We start from the raw sequence: 7,442 nt of genomic DNA, 5'->3' as shown, positions 1-7,442 counted from the left end.
TCCATTTGCGGCTGCAGCTGGGTGAATTCCCAGGGGGCACTCTTCTGGAGGTCTTTGGGACACTTGTCGCTCCGTGGAGTGTCCAACCTCCATTTGCAGGAGACGGAGAAGAGGGCAAGAGAGTGGAACAGGCTGCACTGACCCCTGGGGGTGGGTTTGAGGCACAGTGCAAAGATGGGATGGGAAATCTTGTCTGCTAGACAAGAATGGCCCATGAGGCTAATTACAGCTCTGGCTCTGCTCCTAAGATCTCTCTGAGCAGGAACATAATGAATGACTCCAATATACAGAGTGGGGTTTGTTCGAGAAGATGATTAGAAAGTATGAGCAGGCTTCTTGCATGTGACAGACTAAACTCGGCCTGTTTGAGCAGATCTGGAACCTCTTGCAGTGATGAATGCTGAGCCATTTATAATCCAGTGGGCGTGTGGGAGGCTGTCTGTAAACCTTTCTGTGATCCTCATACTCCCAGGACAGCCCATTAGGAATTATTCTACCCCTAGTGGCAGTGTGATTTGTGTTTGAGTAGCTGGGGCTCCCATAGGCAATATGTGGTTCATCTCCTTGCTGTTTTTCCTGGCCTGTGAGCAGTTTGGCAGCATGCACGATGGCAGAGCAGACTTTGTTGAGATAGCAGATTGCTGCTCTGTTATGGATGCTGATGCACTGAAACTTATAACACGGCTTGGCTAGATCGTGCTTTGAACATGGAGCGCCAAGAGAGCTGGGGCCCCTGGAATAATTCACTGCGCTGCTCCTAAGGGTGCCGTGTATCCTCCCCCCCCCGCCCCCGGCATGGCCAACTCTGGTGGGCAGCAGGTGAGGACAGTAAAGCCAGGGCTTTCTGTGCCCTTTGCCCCCACCCCGCCCCGTCTGTGCAGTTGGCCCACGGAAAAGCCCCTTGGGTGCATCCCCAGTGCTCCCCACAGGCACCAGGGCTGCAATTGTGGTTGGCCCTCGTGTGTGCCATGCAAAGGGCCAGGTACTTGTACTCCCCAGCACAGCTGTGTAAAGGCAGGGCCCAGTCCAGCTCCTAGAGATCTGCAGTCCATGCATGGGCTATCTCAGGGGTCGGCAACCTTTCAGAAGTGCTGTGCCGAGTCTTCATTTATTCACTCTGATTTAAGGTTTCGCCTGCCAGTCATGCATTTTAACGTTTGTAGAAGGTCTCTTTCTATAAGTCTATAATATATAACTAAACTATTGTTGTATGTAAAGTAAATAAGGTTTTTTAAATATTTAAGAAGCTTCATTTAAAATTAAATTAAAATGCAGAGCCCCCCGGACCGGTGGCCAGGACCTGGGCAGTGTGAGTGCCGCTGAAAATCAGCTCGAGTGCCGCCTTCGGCACACGTGCCATAGGTTGCCTACCCCTGGACTATCTCCATACCCACTGCAAGCAAAACCAGTGAGATTTCTCCCAGCTTTGCATGTTCTGGGCTCAAGCCATCCTGTGAGCATGGGGGGAGATACAGGGGGACTACCTGCACTGGAGATGGCATTCACCCCCTCCCCCCTAATTTAAGTAATTCCTGCCACTGGGGGTTCTCTGGTGCTCCAGAGGGATCAGCCCCATGCACTGTCTGGCAGAGCAAGGCTTGCAGGTAGCCTGCACTGACCTGATGCATGCCCCTGGCTCTGAGGGACCTTCTGTCACTGCAGGCAGTAGCCTGGGCCCAGTGAGGGAGTCTGTAACAAGCATAACGCACAGGAGCGCTCGTAAGAGACCTCGTTGCCCCAGTCACAGGACATGGGCCAGAGTCAGAAGGCCATTATCTGAATAAGGGTCCATAAATGGGAAAACTGAGACCCAGCAGAACTTAACATGTGACATGCTCAAGTTCCCAGAATTGAGTCAGTGACAGAGTCAGGAATGGAACCCAGGAGTCCTGGCGCACAGCCCTCTGCTTTAACCACAAGACAACGATCCCCTCTTCTTAAAACATCAGCGAATGCTGTGCTGGACCAGAACATACGTGCTTAGCAGTTGAGAGTCACCTACCCCAGGCAACTGCACGTTTCCACTTCTCCAGGTTCATTACGCTCTGGACATCCTTAATGGCCCAAAGGTCAGTATCCGTGAGACCACAGCCCACGTGTCTGAGGGACCCTGTGCAGAAACCTGACATAAGCACAAGTCATTCAGGATCAATGCTGGGGGCCAGGAAATTGCAACAGACACAAACCTAAATACACTGTATTTCCACCCCAGGTAATCAGGGGTTCTCCCATATCCCGACTGACAGCTTAAATGCTTTAATTCTTGCGATGCTGCGTTTCAAGGGGTCTTCTGTGCTGCAGGCTTCTCCCAAACTGGTTTTCAAGTCTGAGATTTGCCTGTAATTGGAGGCACGTTTCATTCCCCTGAAACTAGACAGGTTCCCGGCAGGGGAGGGGAGCTGCGGGAAGGGAGCAATTTACCTTATGGAATTATTTACCTGATTAGAGAGTTTATTTTATAAAAATTGCTTCAGAATGGGGCTGCTCGGCATGTCCAGTGAGGGGAGCTCCCGGGGGGGGCCGGGAAGCCTGGAGACAAGTGATTTGTGTGTATAATGGAACTAATCCACCAGTCAATTATACCAATATAGTTCACCGAGGCAAAGTGCTCCATTCCCATTAATTAAAAATCTGTTAAGACGATTAGCGTGTAAAGGCATCAAAAGAAACCCAAGACTTTCTTTCCCCTCCTGCCCCCACCCCCAAGCATGAGCGTAGGCATGCCAGCTCACATGCATTATTACTGATATTATTCCACTAAAGGGAAGGGCTTTATAGCCAAAGTAACTACCCACTGCGAACGTGCCGACAAGTCCCCCACGCCCCTACCAATAGGTCCTTTGAGTTTAATTATAGTTTGTTTAAATTAGCCCTGATTGTTACTGTGGAGTGTCAGCTTAAAATACATTTGAGCTGTCTTGTTCCCATGTGCCTCCCCTGAGCTGAAGGGGAGGAATGTTACCATCCCAAACTGGCTCTGTGGCCTTCGTAAAGGTGCTTCCTCCTGTGGTCGATTCATTCTGTGTTTGGGGCTGGACAGCTAGAGAGGCTTGGTGGGCCATGTGGGGCCTTTCCCCACTCAGTCGCCGGTTCAGAACCAGCCGCCGTCAGGGGCACCCAAAAGTCGTTACTGCCGCCTATGCCGTGAGGCCTACTTGACAATGGTCAGGCAGGATGCCAGTGGGCTGAGCCCACTATCTGCCATGATTCTTGTTGTTTGCTTGGACTCCCTTGCCTTGTACCTAGATTGCAGCTCCTGGGCCCTATGGTAATGCACACAATGCCTGCGTGGTGAATGTTGGGTGGCTTCAATCTGTCTGAAAACCCACCACAGCTGGGAGTAACGGCAGAGACTAGGCGTGAACGGGCCAGAGCTGGAACTGTTCTCTGAGCCCTGGCGGAGGCAGGGCAGTGTGGGGAAAGCCGGTGCTGTACCCCTGGTGGAGAGGTCAAGACGAGCCTGCTGCTTGGCTGCCTTTCTCTCAGCACTAATTCTGTGCAATAGTGATTGTGAATTGGCTGCAGCCCCTCAGCGATTCCCTCCCAGGACAAAGCAATGGTTACTCTGACATTCTGGCAGACGTCTTTCATGTTGCAGATCACTGCATGATGGCTGATACATTGGGGATGAAGCCAGGGCGCTCCAGATCTAAAAGCGTGAGCTGCTACAGAGTGAGCTAAAGAGCCAGGCTGCGTAGCTATGGCTGTACCAACCTGATATCCTGTGTGGGTGGGGACTTCTGGCACACGCTCCTTTAGTGCACTATAACTACATAAGAACATTAGAACGGCCTTACTGAGTCAGACCAAAGGTGGCCAGTGCCAGGTGCTCCAGAGGGAATGAACAGAACAGGGAATCATCAAGTGATCCATTCCCTGTCGCCCATTCCCAGCTTCTGGCAAACAGAGGCTAGGGACATCATCCCTGCCCATCCTGGCTAATAGCCATTGATGGACCAATCCTCCATGGACTTATCTAGTTCTTTTTGGAACCTTGTTATAGTCTTGGCCTTCACAACATCCTCTGGCAAGGAGTTCCACAGATTGACTGTGCGTTGTGTGAATACTTCCTTTTATTTGTTTTAAACCTGCTGCCTATTAATTTCATTTGGCGACCCCTAGTTCTTGTGTTATGAGAAGTAGTAAACACTTCCTTATCTACTTTCTCTCCACCAGTCATGATTTTATGGACCTCAATCATATCTCCTCTTAGCTGTCTGTTTTCCAAGCTGAAAAGTCCCAGTCTTATTAATCTCTCCTCATACGGAAGCCGTTCCATACCCCTAATCGTTTCTGTTGCTCTTCTCTGAACCTTTTCCAATTTCAATATATCTTTTTTGAGATGGGGCGACCACATCTGCACACAGTATTCAAGGTGTGGGCGTACCATGGATTTATAGAGAGGCAATATAATATTTTCTGTTCTATTATCTATTCCCTTCTTAATTATTCCTAGCATTCTGTTCGCTTTTTTGACTGCTGCTGCACAGTGAGTGGATGTTTTCAGAGAACTATCCACGACTCCAATATCTCTTTCCTGAGTGGTAAAAGCTAATTTAGACCCCATCATTGTATATGTATAGTTGGGATTACGTTTTCCAATGTGCATTACTTTGCATTTATCAACATTACATTTCATCTGCCATTTTGTTGCCCAGTCACCCAGTTTTGAGAGATCCTTTTGTAGCTCTTCGCAGTCTGCCTGGGTCTTAACTATCTTTAGTAATTTTGTATCTTCTGCAAATTTTGCTGCCTCACTGTTTACCCCCTTTTCCAGATCATTTATGACTATGTTGAATAGGACTGGTCCCGGTACAGACCCCAGGGGAACATCACTATTTACCTCTCTCCATTCTGAAACCTGACCATTTATACCTACCCTTGTTTCCTATCTTTTAACCCCAGTTACCAATCCATGAGAGCACCTTCCCTCTTATCCTGTGCCAGCTTACTTTGCGTAAGAGCCTTTGGTGAGGGACCTTGTCAAAGGCTTTCTGGAAATCTAAGTACACTCTATCCACTGCATCCCCCTTGGTCCACAGGCTTGTTGACCCCCCCAAACGTCAACAATGTGTCTGTTACTTTGCTCCAGTGCTTATTGGCTGACTGTTCATTTCAGAGCTGGATTTCAAGGGTGGAGCTAGCGGAGCAAGAGGAAATGTTTTCATCGAGTCAGTTTCTGTTCTTTTTTTAAAAAATGGAAAAAGGAGTTTTTAATTTTTAAAAAAATTGACAGGCGGTTTTGATAAAAAGGGGGAAGGGGAGGGAGGTCGAGGTTTCAAAATTTCCCAGAAAAAATAATTGACTTTTTCTGCCCACTCTGGTCGCCACCACAACCAACAGACACGAGCTCCATCAGGGCCAACTGCAGCACTGCTCAGCTGAGCCCAAGGGTGAAGTTCCCATGGGAAGTTCAGGTTAGCGGAGGAATTTTTCACCCTAATCTTCCGCAAACAGCTCACTTCCCGAAGCTGGCCGCTGCTGAAGTCGGGTAAGGACTGAACGCACGGGGAAGGATTTTTGTCCTGAATTTGAGCAGGGTCAATGGGATTTGAGTTGTGTAACACAATAGAAGGGTTGGCTGGGGTTATGTAATCCACATCAGTGAAGAACTCAGCCCTTCAAAACTGCTTTGCTGTCCAGGAGGGAGTGAGGGCTTCTGGGAAATTAACTGGGGTCCCCAGTCAGAGCAGGGCAGCCAGACCAACCTCTACAGGGCTCTAGGACGCTCCAGTGGAGGAAGTTCATTTGTGGTTCTCCCTGGAAGAGGTGTTTTCACTTTCCCCTGGTGGCTCAGATTTATTGTAGGCCCGTTGTCCCAAGCAATAATGAGGATCTGCGCCAAGGAAGAGTGATGGTTTGTGTGAATCTGATCCTTCTGCTGACCTGTGGGAATTACAGACTTGCATTTCTGGGAGTAGTATGGCCGGGGGGCTCTTCCCAAATGGAACTGAGATCACTGATGTCTGGAGACAGCCCAAGAGTTCTGCTTGAAATCAGCCACCCGCCCCCGAAGAGTGACACTTCCCAAGCAATGCAGCCTCTTTCCCCAGTGCAAAGTCACAAGCTTACAGAAGTGCAATGTTGACAGTTTCCTTCTCCAGGAGGAATCTCTCTCTTTGAACCATGGAACCAGCATCCGAGTTTGACCATGAACGTAGCTGGATCCTGCTGGCTGGGCATGCACTGGGAACTGCATTAAAAAAACACTAGAGGAGCAAGAACTGCAGATGTTTCCTGCCCATTCTCCTACCCCAGCCAGCCCCACTGTCAAACCTGCAAGGGCTTCATGTTTCAATCCCCTGCCCCCCACATTCTGTTCCTGCCTCCTAAATTACAAGTGATAATTTCCTTCTCGTCTCTCTCCAGACTGCGCCATCCTTCAGTGTTTTCCCAGTCTCATGGGCCTCCCTCTCTCTCTCATTACTCATCTCTGTGATTTGTGCTCCATCGAGCGTTTTGGGACACTGCTGAGGTGGAAGAATGAATGATGCTATCCAAAGGGAAGCCATGTTTTCTCTAGGCACCAGTTGTGGCTTTAAGGGAGCTGAGAGCCTGCCTTCCCTGGCAGGGAGGATTCTGTAAGCATCTGTGCACTAGGTTACCACCTCTGAAATGCAAAAAAACCACCCACCCCACAAGGCAAGTTGGCCACAACCCCGATCTCCCCCACCCCCAATCAGCCACTTCTAGTAGCTAGAGAAAGAACACCTATAGATAAGATTGATAACAAACCCGTGTTTGTTTTATCAGCACATTTTGCCAGCCAGTCTTTGTAGTCTGTTTCCTTTCGCCAGTTATCCTTGAATATGAAGTTTCTGACGTGAGCTTTTTTTTCTGGAGGTGTAGTAGGATCACTTGCACCGTCGCCCTGATCTCACGTCTCCTCCCTCTCGTGTGACTCAAGCCCTCTTTCACACCCGCATGGTGCGCTTGCGTGTTGGTCGGCGGACAGCTGATGTATTTTCAATGGTTTTGATCCGTTGTTGCTTAAACTGCAGAAGTGGGAACGCTGCAGGATCTTTAGCTGGGCACAGAAACTTTTAACATCCCAGTGTCGTGTGAGAATAATGCAAATCTTTAGACCCAGGTTAAAAAAACCCTGCAGGTTACATTATTTTTCCAGCAAGTGGAAAATCCATAAAAAAACCAGGCCAGGCCGGTCAAATACCAGCCGGGTGGTAACCCCACTGTGCACACATTAGGCTTATTGATGACTTGTGTCATGGTAGCACGTAGAGGCCCCGGCCAGCCCCACTGTGCTAGGCACTGCACACGCTTGTAACAAAAAGACAGTCCCTGCCTACAATCTACCCCTGCAGTAGTGTCAGCAGCCCCCATGGTGTACCTGCAGCGTGAGAAACATTGCTCCAAACACCGGCCTCCGGCCCAGGGGACTGCGGTGCTGGAGTGGTCAGGAGGAAGAGGGGTGACATTTCCTT

This window comes from Mauremys mutica, chromosome 18, assembly GCF_020497125.1.
Source record: "Mauremys mutica isolate MM-2020 ecotype Southern chromosome 18, ASM2049712v1, whole genome shotgun sequence".
In the NCBI taxonomy this organism is placed as follows: domain Eukaryota; kingdom Metazoa; phylum Chordata; order Testudines; family Geoemydidae; genus Mauremys; species Mauremys mutica.
The sequence above is the reverse complement of the archived record's forward strand: the minus strand, read 5'-3'. Positions refer to the sequence as shown.